General features: G+C 40.5%; 1 protein-coding gene across 2 annotated transcripts in view; it reads right to left on the reverse strand.

The window, feature by feature from the left end:
* Positions 1-2,567: 2,567 nt before the first annotated feature.
* Positions 2,568-18,960, reverse strand: part of BARHL2 (BarH like homeobox 2) — an 81,589-nt gene continuing 65,196 nt past the window's right edge. The window contains exons 7-8 of one of the 2 annotated variants that reach the window (XM_050307276.1): positions 14,720-14,874; positions 2,568-5,302 (exon numbers count right to left, since the gene is read on the reverse strand). The gene's annotated coding sequence lies outside the window, so the exon portion shown is untranslated. The remainder of the gene's footprint in view (positions 5,303-14,719; positions 14,875-18,960) is intronic. The other variant, XM_050307277.1, reaches the window with a different exon arrangement.

Genomic DNA, 18,960 nt, shown 5'->3' on the forward strand with positions numbered 1-18,960 from the left:
ACCTGTGGATCCAAGGTCCAACCCCATTTACGTGGGAGGAGGAGGAGAGCAATGCCGAGGAATCCGGCCCGGCAGATATTGAGGTTTGATTCCCCCCTGCCCTGCCCACCCCAGCCCATCCTGCCCCTCCCCGCCGGGCAGCCCCGCTGCGGCCGGGGGCGCCGGGTCCCCCGGTGCTATTTGGGAGCCCACCACTAGATGTCCCATGGATTAAACCGGAGGGAAGGATCGTTGTATTTTGCATCGACATCCTGACCCATGAGTAGTTCGCAAGTTTAGTAACGACTGGGAGTATGGAACCCCGGCTGGAGCACAGCATCACGCGTGCTGTGCTGGGAGCACGCCGCACCCTTCATTTTGCAAAGAAACAATTATAAAGATCCTGCTCGGTGTGATTTCAAGCCCCTATTTTAAGGCACGACCATACACGCAGCACTCGGGCTCAGACCAGGCTGGAGTTAAGGTTTCTGCCACCTCTCCACAGAACTGCCTACCCCGGGGCCAAGTTTGTCCTTTTATTTTTATTTTTTTTTTAAGGACGTACATTTTTAAAGGAAGCAGGTGTTACTGGTTTTTTTTTGGTTGGTTTTTTTTTTTTTTACAAGAGGGACATAAAACTCTCAGTATTAATTTCTAAGAGACTGAAAACAAATTAAAGATAGGGGTTTTTCTGTTGTAGTCTCTAGGTGTCCTGGGTTTCAAAATGGGGCAGTCCAATGGTTGAAAAATGAATTTGGCACTAACTTCTGCAGATCTCTGCTGGAACACGAGGAGTCCAGATACCCTCTTTCATAGTGATGTTCTTCAACACTGACAAACACATTGGGGTTTTTTAAATGCTTAGACCAGGGGAAGCAAAGAAAGAATTCGTGAGTATATTTTAAAATCCATTTAAAATATGAAAATAAAGTCTGAAACACTGCACTTCTTTCCAGGGTCCCTTCAGAAGAGTCCCAGAGAGACAAGGGTAGCCTGCTTACCAGAAATACTGGACTGGAACTGGGGAGACAAGTGAGTTCATATTACACAAACACACACCATAAGGTTGGGGAAAAAACAAAAAAGAGAACAGTTACCTGGAGCCAATTGCCATGTACTTGTTTTATGAGCAGGAAAACCTCTGACAATACATAGCTGGCTGAAAAAAATGAGACATGATAGTAAAAACACTCAGCTAGTACTTACGTCTTGTTCTTTAAGCAACAAAAAAAGAGGTATGAATTATTGTGTGATCATTTATATATTACAGGGAATATGAGACTCACTTGATTAAAAACTAGCTGAAAGAATAAACCTGTTTCAAAAACCCAGCAGATTAGTTTATATAAGGCCAGGGATTAAGGATATCTCCAATGTCATTTGCCTTTTTTTGCTGTGCTGCGTTATGGCAACCTTGAATATATCTGCCCTAGCCATAGGCAGTGACATCCTGTAGTGAGGGCAAAAATGAGCAACCACAAGCTTTTCTTCCCACATCTAAACTTACCTGATAAATAGCTCAAAACATGATTCTTCTCTGTGACCACCCTCAGGCTGCTGAGCACTCGTAGGCCAACTGCCACCCAGCCCTTCACCTGATGAGCAGGGAACAAGCAGCAGCAGATGAAGGATTAAAGCATTGTCTACTGGACTGTATTTTGGGTTTTTTATTATCAGTATTTTTTTAAGGAGAACTTTCAGGGTTTGTCGCTGTTAATTTGATTTACCAATATACAAAAGGAGACAAAAAAAAGCAGTTTAAAGTGCAGGATCTTCAATACAACAGCAGAGCCAAAACCTCTGCAAACAGAGCCAAACCCTGCAAAGGGCAGGAAGGGAAAAAAGGTCGAGTCATTCATGGCAGGAGGGGTCTGCCAATTACATTGGCTGTTGTGCTTATCTACACTGTGTGAAAGCCTTCTTTATTTAACAAATTAATGTTCCCATCTTTGGTGAACAGAAATGTAAAGCGAGTGACCCAGAGCAGGGTGGTTGGCTTGGTCAGGGCCAGCCGGCCAGGGGGTTATGTTGGTACCCTGGAAGTCTGAAAGCATGAAATTGCAACAGACCAGGGCAAACACCTCTGGAAGGCAGAGCACGATGTGGACTTGGATAGGAATTCTACTTTTTGCTGCTCTGATGGCTTTCCTGGAGACAAAAAGTGTTGGATTTGAAAATGTTGCTGAGGACAAGGGAGAACCAGGAGGAAGCAGCCTGAGGAGCAACCTGGGTTAGAATGGCTCATGAGGCATAACAGCACCACAAAGTTCACCATAAATCACACAGAGAATTAGCGTGTTGGTATGGATGTACTGATGGCTGATATCCTTTGAGTTAAATAACAGAATAAACATGAATTTGTAATCTTAAACCCCCTCCTGCTGTGTTTAATGAATTTTTAGTTCAGGACGTACATAAATAATCAGGCAAGTCAAACAACAGGAATTACATTTTACAATGAAAAATAATTAAACCTAAAATATAGACTTAGTCTCTGTTATACAAAGAAATGTAAATAACCTCTGCCAAAAAGTGCAAGAATACCCTTGCCAAGCTTTAACAGTCACATGCACTGACAGACAGGAAACTTATACAAATATTGTCTTTTATTAGAACATGGAAAACATAAAGTTGTATCACAAGTAGAGATAATTTCTGAAAGCTATTGGAAAATAACATAAATTGGAGATTTGCATTCAAGAATTACTTTCTAACATAAATAATAATTCCAATTAAGTTCATTAGGTAAAATTAAAAATAGTTTATTAGAAAAACATCATTAAAATGTGCAACATGGAGAATATTCTTCTAACTGAAGACATGAAGCAATAGTGAAATAGCACTGAGTCACATTTGTTATTGATCGTCTGAAAACCTAACAGGGAAAATTTTCTGTGGCTGAGACTTCATACTCTATAATGCTGGCTTGAGTTTTGCTTTGTGTTGGTTTGTTGTGGTTTTTTTGTGAGAATACTGTTATTTCATATTCTTTTTTTCATTCCTCTGTTTAGAAAGAAAAAAGTGAACAAGCAAAGCACAACCTTTGGTAGACTGATCTGTGACACCCCATAATCTTTTGATACTGCCTTGATTTCTAATTGTGTTTTTCACATTTTTAGCAAAAGAAATATGAAAAAATCAGAAGTGTAACCTATATTATTATACTTTAATGTGATGTTCTACTTTTCCGTTTGTAGTTCTTGAAGTTTTTGTCTTACTTCATTAAACATTTAATAAATCACTGCCAGTTTTGTGACAGATTTTAACCATAACACAAACAGCAGGAGGTGTAAACTCAGTTCAGTTCGTATAGGCATATAATATCCGTGTCGACATCATCATCCCCTCAAGGCATATTGGCAAAACGGCCAATGGAAGCTAAGCTTTTTCCGACAAAGCTTCGAAAATAAAGTTTTCTTCTTTTATCTTACTACAAATCAATTTGAGCCCTTACAGCAAAATCCTATAAAATAACTTCAAACACCGCTTCTTAGTCTAAAAATTTGTATTATGGCTAAAACTCTTTGAAGTTTTATGACTGAAGTTTGGAGAAAAATGATTTAAGTGCTATCTGCTAGACATCAGAGTGTCAAAATTTCTCTCAGTTTTCTTGACACATAAACTGCTACCTACTGTATGTTTTCTAGAGGTTTTTTTTCTTTCTTTTAACTATCTAACCCAGCTTGCTTGATAAAAGTTACTTAACTGCAGTTTATCCCATTGAATTAATACCCTTTCAAGCTTTGGCTTAAAATAACTGATTACTTTATTTTTGATTTTCAGCATCTCTGACAATGCAGGAGGCAAGGAAGTGAGGAAAAGAGCTACTTTGCAAGTGTCATGTTGATTTTTGAATAGAAAAGAAAGCAGGTAAAGTGCCCAAAACAACACATTTGCAAAATGCACAACCAAGTCCTTGGTTTGGGGCAAATGTTGGAAGTTTATTGTGGTGAGTTGCTTCACAAAGGGGAGAAAAATCCTCCTGCAGGAAAAGCTGTAGGGTAGGTGGCTCATAGGACACCCAGAAATGTTGGCAGGAACTCAGGTTTCATGCTGTTCCTTTTGGAACATGTCAGTGAAAGAGACCAATCCATATCCCCTCACACACCACAGCTCGAGTGGGTGATGGTTAAATATTTTTTGTTGATATTGAGGTACCTAAAGGCCAGAGGAGGTCAGGAGCAGGATGTATCCTGTCCAGCTGCTATCAGTCTTTTCTATCAGGCAGAGTTTGGTCCTTTAAAACCAGTCACCCCTCAGTGCCCAGTACTGGACATGCTGGTCTGTGTACAAACACCACAGTAAAATGTAATTTCTAACAACTTTATTTGGCTAAAATTTCCATTGAGTGCAAAAATGTGGGGAAGAACTTTGAAACTGAGGGCACAAAAAGAAAAGCTTGATCTAAGCCATTCTTTTCTGGTTACTTTTTTGATTTAATTAAAGAAATTATCAGAAAATAATGTCAAAAGTATTCTTCATAGAAGAAAAATGGTGTTGCATTGTCAGAGTTGCATCAAAGTTATATGTGTCAGAATTCAGTAAATGGCTTGCATACAAAAATTAAGGAAGGAGCATGAAATCTTCTGCAGAGAGCAATTGCAAAAAGTGTAAAAAAACCCCAACAACTGTGTCATTCTGCATACTGCAGCCTTGCAAAATTTTATTCACCCAAGATGGGTGATTTGTTTCGACAGGCAAGCAGAATATAATAATTTGAGGGAAGAAGGCAGGAAAAGGGAGGAGGTCCATTATCATCACCTTGGAAAAGAGTGGGTGAGTAGATTTTGTGCCTGAGCTGGTAAATTTTTAGTACATCTTTATATGGCTGGAATAATATAATAAACTGACTTAAATATAAATGCCATTTAGAACTACTCCATAGTGAAAAACTAAAATGATGGCATGCAAAAGAACTTCCTCAACAGAGCCTGCTGTTGCTGCTAATTTGCTGAAGTAGATCTGCTGTCTTAATTTCTCTGTTGCTCTTGATGTACCTCAAGGCATGCTGGGAGCTCACCCATCATGTGCTGGCTCATAACAAGGCAAGACGAGGGAACTCGACTGTAGCGTACAAGAAAATGAAGTGTGGGTCCAAAAGGTTGCAGGAAGCCATCAGCTATTTAGTACAGGCAAGCTGGAAGAAGATCTCATCAAGGAAAGCATTTCATGAAGTCAGTTGGTATGTTCCCCCAGCAGTCCGTTAGCAGCAGTGGAAGCAGAGCCATGTGTGGACAGGGCGATCCAGAGCATGCTAAGGACAGAGTCTTGGAAGGCCACATCATGCTTGATAAGCTTTTGATATTGCAAACTGCCATTAATGCTGCAACAGAACAGAGATACACAAGACCTTTCTCATCTCTCATGTGGCATTAGGTCAAAAGTCTTAGTCCCACCCAAGAGCTGCGCTGACACATGCTACAGCAACAACTGGGCATGTTTTTGGCACCTACTCACCCATTACCATGATCTAACTTTCAGTCTCTCTCATGTCACATAACACGTGGCACTGAGCAGGCCCTGGATTCTAGGAGGCAGCTCTGAAAATGTCCCTTGCCTTTTCATGATCTTTACACCTGGCCTTTTATGAGATAGTAGGTAAAGGAAGCCATGCCATGCTGTAAGACAATGGCTTGGTGGATATTAAACCTCCTGGCAAACAGTTTAATACACCTCCTAAACTAATTCTCCACTGTAAACCACCAGGCTGCAATGCAGATGATAAAGCTCCATCTGACAACACAATCCAGACTTCACACTACCAGTCACATCGATCAACATCTGAACTAATGTCAGACTCTTCTCTTACTAATGAGCTGCTGCACTGAGATGCAGCCTTGCTATCAGTCAGATACCTGTAATGAGGTAGAATGAATGGCAAGACCCCACTTCAGACGCTTTCTCTCATCTAGCCACAGAGGGGCTTCGTTGTTCTCTCATTTTGGTACAGACAAAGAGTTTCTTCCTGAAGGTCTCTACCAGCATCACACAGTTACTCTAGCACCTATTTTATATGTTATCTGCAGCTGTTTGGAGAATTTCTGCCAGGAATTAACCTTTTTTTTTTTTTTCCACCTTCCAATAATTTGCAATCCCAGTGCTTGACTATAAGTGCTGTAGTCCCAGTGCTTGCATACAAGAATATCTTAATGTACACTTAAAATTCAAATAAAAATACCTTGCCATGTCCCCAAGTTGGAAATGTTCATGTAGCACTCTGCTTTCTGTAAATTATCTGGCTACAAGGCATGTTTGTCCAGCTGCTCATGCTTTGCTTTTAAGCTGCAGCTACCATGCAGTGTTGTATCCTCCTTACACATCCCTTAATATCACTGGAGGAACCAGAGGGATATGCTCCAAATCCATAGCTTTCCATCAATGTAACAAAGCCACAGTAATGATTTCTTTATTTTTCTTTGCCTGTCACACTACTGCTGAATGGTTTGAACTAAAGTTACTGCCAGACCCAGAGGTTCTGCCCAAACCAGATCTAGGGCAGTTTGCTAAGAAGGTAATTTACAGCTGCAGTGATTGAAGAAGTACCCATAAACTGTAGGAGAGGAAAAGCTCATGAACAGTAAGGAAAGCTCCAACATTTGTTACAATATCTCTCACTCTCTTCTTCAGTTACTAAATTAAGAGCAGGATGGTTTTCTGTACTGGGGTTAACTTCCAGCATAGACAAGTTGGCTATTATTTGTTGCTCCTATGAAAACACTCATTACAGAAAGGCCAGGCTCGGGTTTGTATTGTGAACTGAGGTTGAGACTTTTATTTTTCTCAACTTCACAAATATTTCAGTCAGGTTTTGTTTTTCTTTGTCTTAAAACCAACATCTTATGTCTCTCAGTGGCAGGTCTCAGCATGCAATTATTTATGCACGTCTCATTCCACACGACATAAAAAGGGTTATCAAGTTTGTATCTTTAAGACTAATGAGCTGTTGGTTAACATTTTTGAGGCAATTAACCAGCAGTATCACTTCTTATCCACTGACAGAGACATCGTTGCATTCAAATTTCTCCACGGGACAACACATGCATCTGGAGTTCAGTGCCTGCTTGTTTGCTTTACAGACAAGGCTGCAGCTGATGGGCAATGGGAAGCCGTAAATGACCCCTCCACCAGAGCCCCAGTACGGTGGTTCACGTGGTCTCTGACATCAGCTGATGATGTATTGGGGCAGGTAAGTTAGTGGCATTCAGCAGAAGCACTTGCATTTATTCCACCATACATGCAGCCCCTCTCAGACCAGTTACCAGAGCACGGCAGCTTTTCACACCGCCAAGCACCTCTCCTGCTGCCTGTGTAGGGACCCAGCCAGGACTGCTCAGCACCCTGTCAGCGTTTCAGTGCTGCAGCAGTCCCTCAGGGCCACGGGCATCTGGCTTAGGCTAAAGCCACCCTTCAGCCTCTTCTGACTGCTGCCAAGGGACCAATAAAGCAGCCAAGATCAGGGCAGAGCAAATAATCTTCAACAATTTTTGTAACCATTATCTTTGACCAAGGATACACAGAGGAAAATCTGCTGAGGTTGTGATGAAGTCTCCCAGGGTGTGTCCTCTGTGAAGACCCAGCGACTTTAATTTTCATGCTCAAGCACCTACAAGGGAAGTAACCTGGAGTGTGCAGTTTTCCTGAGCCTTTAAAACACATGCCTTTAAAACATTTACTTTTATTTCTTGAGCAGCTGAGATTTCTTGCTGTGAAATAATTTTTTGTGAAAACACTAATGCTTCACACACATCATCTCATTGAAAATATTTTTCTGTTTCCAGGATTAGTATTTCACTTGAAGTTTACTTTTTATTAATAGAAAGGGAGGGTCTCATTTTCTTTTCAAGTATGTCCTTGTCAAAAAAACATTTTTTGCCACACTGCAGTTTGCAGAATCCTTGATGACCCACTTCGCTGTGGGAGGAAAATGTCACAGCTCCCAGGAGCAGCAGTCCCACTCCTGCTAGTCCAGTCCAGCAGGCATGTGTGGCCCGAAAGTCCTTGTGCTGGACACCCACCAGCAGCTCCTGCTGCAGAGCAATGCTTGGGGCACCACAGGAGGTACAGGACAGAGCTGGTCCCTCACTGGGGCAGGCCGTGCAGAGGGAGCTGCCCATACACCTTCCCTGCTAATAAGGGATGGCAATTCTAAAGGTATTGTAAATAAAACAAATCCTTGAGGCTACAAGGAGGTAATGTTCCACCTGAGATTCACACGCAAACTCTGAAATATTAAAAGCGCCCTAGTGAAGGCATTGCTAATTGAAAGGATAAAATGTGCGTATACAGATAACAGATTATTTAAAACATAAATTATTTCTTATTAAGATAATAGTATCTCAATGTTGAAAGAGCTGGATAGTAGTTTACACTGTAAAATGATCTGTTAAACATGTTCCTGTTAACATCAATACAGCTATTGACAAGCAGATCCAATTTTGTTTTACTTTGAGAGCAGACAATAGCAAGTTTTACTACTGCTATCTTATTTTACAAGCATTAATGAACAATTAACCAACACTAGCACTCTTTCCATCTGTAATCCTGTAGTAGGATCACTAATCTCCACCAGTAGCAGCTAATGATGAAGGCCTCTTAAGCTTTACTTCTTATCTCAGCCAGTTCTTAATACTCGCATAAGTATGCTTTCTGAGCAGGGTGGCCCCCTATTGCTCTGCGACTTGAATACAAAAGACTGGTGAAATTTTTGAAGGGTTTTCTGTTCAATAACACTTCTATACTTATGTTTGCCTTCCTACAACAACAAACACAAGTGATCAGCAGAGGACTAGCAAGGTCACTAAGGGCTCTGTGTTTCCATACTTGTTCTAATACTTATAAGAATGTATTCATGCCCTATTATATATATTCCCTGGCTGCTCAGGCAGAAGCTCTAAACTAAACTAAACTGAAATGAAATAAAAGGGAAAAAACAGAAGACTAAAACAGTGTTTACTTCAAGAACAAGTCTGCTGTTTGTATCGAACAAAAGGAAGTAGGAAAGTGGCTGCCATTAAAAATACATGCAAGATAAACTGAAATTTTTATAGTACACAGTACACATGACATTTTCTAACTTCTTTTTCAGAGTGTTCCTGTGTATACCGTACACACAAGATCTGTGTACTGGGATGGCAGGGGAATTCACCATTCTGTTAGGTTTTTCTGGAATAGCTAAGCCAAGTAAGGCAGCAAAAACTTCCCTGACAGGAAGCTGTGAGCACAGTGGGTTCTGTCCCAGTCCCCATCAGAAGAAGGTCCTCCATAGTCAGGATAGTCACCCCAATACTAAAATTTTGTGCAATTAAAAAGGAGACACACGGTCCTTCATCTTCTCCATGGATATCTTTTGCTTTCAAGAGAAACAGATAGGCCTAAGTAAGAGTAACACATTTTCCCTAGTCCATTTTATTTATTCCATACACAATGCTTGAACATGTTGGCCCCAACTCAAGCAGAATGCACAACAACTCAGGAGTTGTCCTGGCCTAAATGAAAGCCTTGACACAATTATTCCAACTGGGCCCAAAACATCCACTGCAGCTGCTGAGATTGTTAGAGATGGGAAACAACGGTTGAGTAGCAAGAGATTGTTCCAGTCAGGGAGGCGATCCAGTCCCTTTAAAAGCTCACCCTGACTGTGCTTGCATTAAGCTATGTGGCTGATGGATGAGCATCAAGTTGCCTTGTTGTACTTGGAGATAGAGGTACATTATCAGATTGCAACAGATTACCAGAAGCTGAGAGCAAACGTAACTACAAGCTATATTCCCAGAAATGTTTTAGCAATAACTAGCAGCATGAGGCATTGCTGAGGAAATTTGCTGTATAAGCAGCTAAAAACTGAGAATTAATGTTTCTAATGCAATCAAAAGCTGCCTCCTTGTATGCTCTGTTCCAAGGTGTATTCTAGTGTAAGACATACAAAGAAGCTGAATTCACGTGGCACCCGTGGCTGAGAGATGTCTTGCAAAAAACTCCTACTGAGTGTCACAAACACTAATTGGCCACTACGCTAATACAGGCTGTTTTTTTGTTGTGTTTGTACAATGAATATCAAAATGCTGACCTTTACCTTCACCAGGTCTTCTCAGCACAGACAATAAATAGCACTAATTAGAGGGGAAAAAACCCACTTCTGTACCTCCGCAGGAATCATGACTAAGCCTTACTTTTACCACACTGCCTCCTTTTTCTGTGACAGTGACTGCTCATAGTGGCCAAGGTGATGTGACACTGTAGATGTAAGGAGAGGAGTGCCTACTTGGGCCAGCCCAGCTATCCTCAGAGGGGTAGCTCTCTGGCTGGCCAGCCTTACCTGAAAAGTACAATTAAGATGCTAAAGAAGCTTGGGTGTATGTGGTAGAAGGTGTGGGGATGAAGGGAAGAGAGGTTCTGGGACTACCTACAGGAGGAATTTTGTCAAAGTGAAGCCAATCAAGATGTCAGAAGCAGGCCTTATCAGGAGGTCTGAATGAGATGTGAGTGAAATGATTGCTTATGGACAAATCACCAACCATTAGTGTGGAAAGAAGGAAGATTTTGATATGTTTCACCCAGCTTTTCCAATTTTAAGCCTTTGCTGTTTGGCTTCATATCTGATGTATGGAGATTTCCTTGATGTGACAGTCACCCGCAGTGTGGGTGGATAGCTCGTTCCCACTCCCCTCTGAAGGCTTTAAATCTCATTTGTGACTCCAGGTGATGATGGTAGGATCAGAAGATGGGAAGAGGAGGTGGATGGAGCTAACCTCAGCTTGACGGATTCTAGGTACTCTAAGGACAGTTTAGTGAGTTTCTTTGGATTACCTGTATATTTGATTGTGAGACTCATCTGTTACCCTGACTGCACAGCAATACTGGAGCCATCTTCAACCAATCTCAGTTGTACCAGTACTAGAGAGAAACAATTTAAATTTATTAACCTATTAATCTATTAAAGGGCAAACTATTCAGGGAGTAACACAGCTAACCTCATTCTGTTACTTGACATAGAACTTAGGTCTAGATTTTCCTGCGTTGCACCACACGCCATCAACAGGGAAGAGTAGAGGAAGCAGTTCAGCCCTGGAACATCTCTCTTTCATAAATTCTGTTTTGTAAATACCTGTCAAGAATCTAGGGAATCCTGGAAAAGTCATGCAAATGTCAACAGATTGCAAGATCATTTGTTAAGAGAGGGATTAATAAGAAAACAAAAATCTGATGCTGTGAAGCATATTCTGGGGAGTGGACAGAGGGTGGCCTATTTGTCAATACTCTGCGCCTCCTGCTCATTTGCACAGCTGTCAACCCCAGGGCTGTTGGGAGCGGCTGGAACGGCAATGTAGTGATGGGCTGTTGCAGTAGATGAGCATAAGCACAGCCTGATCAAATGGATCCTTGGATCAAGCATAACAAAGAGGAACTATTTTCTTTCAAATGCTCTCAAAATGCTTGTTTACCTCCATTTAATTTTTGTGTTTTCCCAAAGGGATGCCATTTTTACTCATACCTGCTGTACAAAGAAAGTGTCAGTGTTTAGTGCATTGTTTCAATTTTTATGATATGATAAAGGGAAAGATAGAAGCTAATAAACAATACTGTTTCCAAGATAGCAAAAGAGCTTGTCTGTGATGAAAGTGCTTTGAATTGACGAGGGTGAAGCCAAAACCTTGGTTCAACATTTCCACTTTATAGATATCAGATATACTTCTCCACCCCCAGCCAGCTCACATATTCATTACCCAAATTGCCTATCCTCAAAGTGATAATATAGTGTGGTACAACATGCCCCGACAGGACACAAATTGACTCTGTGCCTAGATACTATACAGACAGTGTAAAGCAAATATCTCACTCTATTATCTGTTGTCTCTATGAATCAACAGATTACATGGTTCACTGGGTAGCTGAATAACTTTTACACAGTTTGCTCATATCTATTTACACATATTCTACAAAAAATACATTAGCACCAAAGAACAAATGCAAAAAAAGTATACCTGCAGAATCCAGATAAATTACACGTGAAAAAACACAATAAACAGTCACACTTAAATTTCATATATAATGTCTGTAGATATGAAAGGAAACTCTTCTCTAGTGACAGAAACCTGAGTCCTGTGGAAGGCTCTAAAAACTTTAATTTGTGACAATTTATATTTGTAAATAAGACTATGCACCACATTTTAATGAACTCTTAGAGTTCCACAGAGTAGGGCTGTAACCACAGAGGGTCTTTCACTTATGATCTCTATGGAGTTGCACCTCCACCCATCTCTAAGCCGTGACCTTTCAGAGCTCCATGACTCCTGTGTTCACTGTTGTTCCTGGCCACCAATTTGTACAACATGCCTTTTTTTGGAAAAAAAAGCAGCATGCCATGTCCTCCCTTTTCATAACCTGTGTGACAATGCAGTGAGCAGAGCAGTTTGCCCATGTCCCCATAGAAGGAAACAGAGCTTTAGCCAGCTGGCTAACCCAGGATTTACACACAGCTCTCAAAGTGCATATGGATACCACGCTGTCTGAATCGCTTGTCCTGGTTTGTCAGCTCCTTTAATATCACACTTCAGAAATAAAAGTAAAGATTGTACAAGGAAAGTGCAGAAAATGCCTATGCCTTGTAGGGTTCTACCTTACAAATCCCAGAATGTTCAAATTCCCTGACATAAACATACACATATATACACACTTACATACACACACACATACACATATACACTCCAAGTTATATTACAAGCTGTTTTTTCTTTTCCTCTTCTCTCTTGCCCACAGAAAACTCTTCTCCCCACACAGATATCTTTTAAATCTATTCCCTGATTAGGTCAGAACTCCACCTTTTCCCTGTCTCACTTTAACTCTTCTAGGCAGTCACTGACTTGTCCTCAGACAGTGGCACTAGGAGCTATTGTGGTTGGCTCTTGCCCTGTTGCCTTCTCCTGTGTCCCTGATACACTTTTTTGCAGTATTGGAAGAAGCTCTCTTCAACAAAGATACAAGCAGTGAGAACTTTGGTCCACCTAATCATCAAATGCTTCTTTCCTTTTTTTAGAAGGCTTAGTTTGTCTTGAATTGCTGGGTCGATAATTTCAAACTTAATACAATAATGAAGCAAAATAGTTTAACAGTGTATTGTACCATGTAGAATTTTAGTGATAGTATCACAGACTTGCAGCTATTCATCCAATTATATTCAACAGAATGGCAACAGTAATTTATTTTAAGATTAAAACCAAAAAGAGGGATGCATTGAACTAAATTTAGTAGCATGGAGTACCTGTTTGCAGGTGTGAAATAAACAGCTGTGAAAGAAAGACTTTTCAGTGCCAATTAAGTGGCAAATAAACAGTCAAAAACTGCTGCATAGTGGATTTTTAAAAGAGGTTGGGGTTAGGGGGATTTCCGGTGCTCTGAGTTGGTTAATAATATTTAATTTAAAAAGGAAGATTTGTTAAGACTTATAGATTTTCCTCTGAAAACTATATCTGCTACTTTGTGCAACAAATCCTACACGTTTTTAGTAATGGAAGAGGCTGTTGTAACAGCCTTTTGTGCATCCTGATTGAAAATTCAGCTACATAACCCTCACTGAACTGTTTATCTTATGTACTTATTTAACTAACATTCAAACTGACAAGTCTCCTATTTCTGGGCTTTCTTTTTATACTTTAATGTATGCCTTATCAGATGAAGCTCAGATACTACCAAACTTTGCATGTTTTTGATTTTGCACATAAACTGAAGGGCAGAAATCCAGTCTATGTCCTCAGTCATTCAATTTTTCAAGATCTTTGAACAAGACTTCAAACCCTGAAAAAATACAACTCAAATACAGACTTGCTTCTCTGTCTGTACAAATACGTGAAAGAAACTGGTATGTCAAGTTTCGATGTAGGCAAGCCTAATTGAAGCTTTAGCTACATTCGAAACAAGAGGCAGGCAGCACTTCTAAACTGCTCCATTCAAGGGCAGAAAGACATTCAGGAATAGAGCTACTCGAATTATTCATTACAAATAAATTATCCAATTAATTTAGGCAATTTTTCTTATCATTAATAATTCACAAACTGCTCCTGATAGTGGTGGATGTATGCATCAGCCCTGATCCTGACAACACTTAGACACATGTTTAGCTTTTCATATTCCCCATAATCCCACTGAACTCCATCAGTTTTCTCTGTGAGCTGTAGGTGAGCCTATGCAGAACAGCTTGTTTCCCTGGGTAGTTTCTTAAGGAGTGATCACTTGCTTGCAATGTTGTGTCTGCCCCTAATTGGATGAATGACAGCTCTCCAAGAGGAGAAGACCGAATGCCAAGTAGCAAAAGATTAATGTTCTTGTTAAAGTCCTTTTACTTTTTTCACTGAAAGAGATTTTATTTTGAATGAAGCAGCAGTTACACAAACATTTGTGTGAACAAAACCAAAAACTGATGCGAATATTTGTAATAGTGAATAAAGCAGGATATGAATACAGACCATGGGAATGAAGGGTTCTGAATGCAATTTGGCTATAGGTACCTTATGAAGAATAATGTTCCTAGGAGAAGGTGGAAGCACAAAAGCTGTGCATTGGAAAGGACCGTGGACTGCATTTTAAAAAATGCAAGCCATTATAGGAAGCCTGTTGTGTAATTTGGCTTCCTGGCCTATGTGTGTATTTTAAATTTTGCCACCCTGAATGATCAACAGGTTCTTGTGCTACCTCTACACAGAAGCCCTTGCACTTCCAAGGTACTTTAACAGAAATAAAATCTCACCTGGTTTGTTCTGTAGTGATCAAGAAACCTGTGAGCTGTTTCCTGTCACATCTACGTTCTCTTCACAAATCGTGACTCCTGTGGCAATGCACTTGTGGGAAGCTTGAATGGTTATCACTTCTAGTGCTTTAAGGATATCTTATTATGAAGTACTTCTGAAAGAAGAAAATAATTATTAGCCAATTCATAATGAGCTTTCTAATTTTCTGGTTCCTGTTTATCTATATGTTCAGTTTTCTGTACCTCAGTTAACATTCTCTCAAATATAGAATCAGAATTTCTTAGGTTAGAAAAGATCTTTAAGATCTTGAAGTCCAGCCATTAACACAACACTGTCAAGTCCACAACTAAATCATGTCCCTAAGGGCCACACCTCCATATCTTTCAAATACCTCCAGGGATAGTGATTCAAGTGCTTCCCTGGGCAGCCTGTTCCAATCCTCAAAAATAAATCAAATATTCCAAGTCCCCTGTAAATAAGATGTAATTAAATGTAACAATTCTCATTGATGTTTTAAACAATTATGCAAATCCAGAGCTGTGCTGACAGCTAGGTATAAATGCCTTGCAAACTTTCAATTACCTGCTGCCCACCAACTGCTGTCTCACTCAAATCAGCATGAATTGCAGATCACTTGAGTTCTTTTTCAGAGGGACCCAGTCAAACATACTGTGATCCCAGAGTCTGACATAACAAAACATGATAGCTAAAACACAAAGGGAAGCAGGCTTATTTTTGTATTTGATATCTGACAACAAGTTGGATATAGTGAGTATTTGATTCAATTTTGTGTGTCAGATGGCAGTGGAGCAAACAATAAGGTGTCCACAGTATTTATGAACAGGCAAACACCACAGTTCACTGATGAGGCAAAATAATTTTAGGTGGCACTGAACCTGTCTGCTTGCATTAGGTTGGGTCAGATTTCTAGGCTGGATAGAAAAGCTGCAATTTATTTTTTCTTTAACAAAAGGCTGATAACCACTCTCAGTGCTAGCACAGAACTAGGATAACTTGGACCACTAAGTCCTTTTGTCACCCTGTCACCGAACTGTCTTTTAATTTCATTTAATTTGCACTCAGCACAATGCAGGTATCTGCTGGGCTGGATTTCAATCATATTGATGCCCTGTCCATGTAGCACAGGACAAAACATTACCTCGAAGGTCACAAGGAGGAATAACCTACTGGAATTCCAAATCAAGTGGCTCTGGACAGTGCTGGGGAGGTACAAGGTGATGCTCCATGGCAAGTATGCACAGATACCAGTCTCAAACAAAGCATGTGTCTTTCAGGCATTGCTCCACTGAGAGTCAGTTAGAAACTCCTTCACAGGTAGCCTGCCTTCTGCTAGAGTGGTATTTCCATCAGATAGAGTTTTTTCTCAGGGTGGAGGGGGGGTATAAAGGAAAAAAAAAATCAACTATTCCCTTTCAGAAAGTTTCACGGTGATCCTGTACAGTATTATTTGAATCGGACCATTCTCAGAAACATATTTTTCCCCAGAATTGCCAGCTGGAGCCAAATTCTCTGCTTTGACTGCACTCAGAAATCTTCATCCTAATCTCAAACTATTCATCCCAATGCTTCTGCTGCCATCAATAGATTTAAGATGTTTTTAATGCCTTCCTTGAACTTGCCTTGTCTCCTGTCAGCCAGCCAGAAGTGGTTTTTATCAGGAATAAGATTCAAAGAGCCTGCCCTGCAGCAATCCCATCGTGCACTTCTTTGTCAGAATCCTAATGACGATTTATATATACTTAAGAGACTATCTCCAGCTGTAAAACTGAAAAGCTTCTGGGGGTCTGTACAGTTCCCTGACCTCAGACCTATTTTTATATTTTGATCTTGGGGATAGTACCTCCCAACACTCCGAATCCTCCAGTTATCCCTGCAGTAACAAAGCGCTAGCTTAACCAGTAGTAGCAAGACTTAAAACAGGGCACTCAGGATCAAAGTGGCTAACAAACTTGAGTATTAGCCACTGTGTCAGCCCTAGAGATACTCACGTAAAACCAAAACATGTATATGGCTAAGCCTCCATGCTAAAACTAAACATTGTGCACCTGAGGATGTGCATCTAAAGAACCATTTTTGCCAAGGTACGTATGACAGCATGCTCAATTTACCACGCTAAACAGGCATCCACACAAATACTCTCCTCCCAAGCAGAGAGAAATTATACTATTACATTGCTTTTAGGCTCCACGGAGCTATTTTTAGGATTTTTCCAGTGTTATTTTCCTTTACTTTCATCCAAAACAGTTATAGAACAGATTTTGCATTATTGATTTGAAGAAATGAGGAAATATGCAGAATGTGAGAGCACTGATGAGTCTGGATTAAAAAAAAACATAGACAGGGTAAAGTTCTGTCAATAAACTGACACTTCATTTTCCTTCCATTGTCTGATTACCAGAAGAGCAGTACACTAGCAACAAGGATGATCACATGAAGGCGGGAAAACACAACTGTCAGGCTTCAAGGACAAAGCCTATTCTTACATTGCCATTCCTTAAATCCAGACATTAGAGCAAAAGGAATGAGAAAAAAGCAGCTCACTCATGGATAGCTTACTGAGGATACTGCAAAAGATTATGCTAATCTTCACTTCATTGTCCTCTGCAAAATGTTTTCATACCATGTCTTTTATCTGTGGAAGGGATGCACAACCTCTCAACTCTGTGACAGCGAGCACTTTCTGTGTGGTTTCTGCGTAATTAACACCAGCACTAGACCTTTTCATTTTTGCTACTCAAGCTTATGGCCTTTTAAGGGTACCCACAGGGGAGCATCCCTCACCCCTTTGCTTGCGGCCTAAATGATAGTCACAGCTTATCCTTAGCTACATATACCATCTGTTAATAGCAGAAGGATCAAAAAGTTTTGGCTAGCCTGCATTTTTCAAAGAATGGGGGCAGGCAGCATAAACAAAACATTAGACAAGATTTCTAAGAGTTTTAATTCTGAGTTGGGGCCTAAAGACTTTCAGTTTTATTTAAACTGCCATTGCATTATTGTCTAGTTTACGTTCACATGCACAGTCATCTTAGAAGTCAGCATTTAAGATGAAATTCATTCTAAAGTAGTCCAGTTTTATCAAGGAAGTGTGACATGTTGGATACCTGTATTTTTTTTGCCATATACACTCAATAAACACTGAAGCTGCAATTTTGCCCTTCAGTCATCATCCCACTTTAAACAGTAAAATCAGATGCTTGAGAGTGTATTTGATACCAGTGATAGTGGGAATAGCACCCCAATAGTGACACAGGAATTGCCTCTGAGAAACACATACCCAGTCTGACACTCGCAATCAGACACTTTTCTTACTTATCTCCAGAAACTGTGAATGCTTAAAAGGTGAAAACAACAAATTATTGCAATGTTTCAGAATTAATACTTGGTTTCACCAGCTTTCCACTACGCAGATTTTATCTAACGAAGAGTGGGTCTTTCAAGGTTGTTTTTGCCCAAGTGCATTTTTTCCCTGGTCCATTTTCCCACTGGACCTTGCCATGCTGGTGCCCTGGCCTCCAGACACAGAAACACACTATTTCTATTGAAGGCAGAAAGAGCAAGAGCAGCAGGTGTTTTCAAGGCTCACCACCTCTCTGCCCCTGCCCAGGAGCAGCCTACTTAATGGTGCAGTAGGTACATCTCCTAGCAGGGCAATGACCCACAGAGGCTTTGGCCCATCCATGCAACTCCCACACCCACTGAGGCTCCATTACTTCAGGATTGCCTCTTGCCACTTTTTGAGTTCGTGGGAAGGCTACCAGTGACGCAATGAATCAAACAACAGTGGTATTTTGGTGGCACGAGATTACAATTGAAGCTGCCTTGAAAGTGGGACTAAGCTGTAAAGAGTGACTAGACTTCTGCACTGCCTTTCTGGACAGGATATTGGATAGATGGAGCTAAACTCCTCCATATATGTCCAGAAGCATCAGTTGTGATTATGTGGTAGGGGTGGGCTAAAAGCACAGCTTTTCTTTCCATTTCCATGTGCATTGACATATTCTCCCCTCTCTGAGAAAGACAAATATGCCTTGAGATAGTTTGGCAACATGACAGATGGTAACTACCACTGTGGCTTATTATAGTGCTGCCAATGTCTCAAATGTGCATTAAACTCATACACTGACAGGAAGACTCTACATTTTTCTACACAGGCATAATCCCTTTTCAAACAAACAAACAAAAAAAAAAAACAAAGACATGAAGATTTAAAACTCTA

Source organism: Myiozetetes cayanensis, unplaced genomic scaffold (genome assembly GCF_022539395.1).
Source record: "Myiozetetes cayanensis isolate MyiCay16 unplaced genomic scaffold, myiCay2020 scf12, whole genome shotgun sequence".
NCBI lineage: Eukaryota > Metazoa > Chordata > Aves > Passeriformes > Tyrannidae > Myiozetetes > Myiozetetes cayanensis.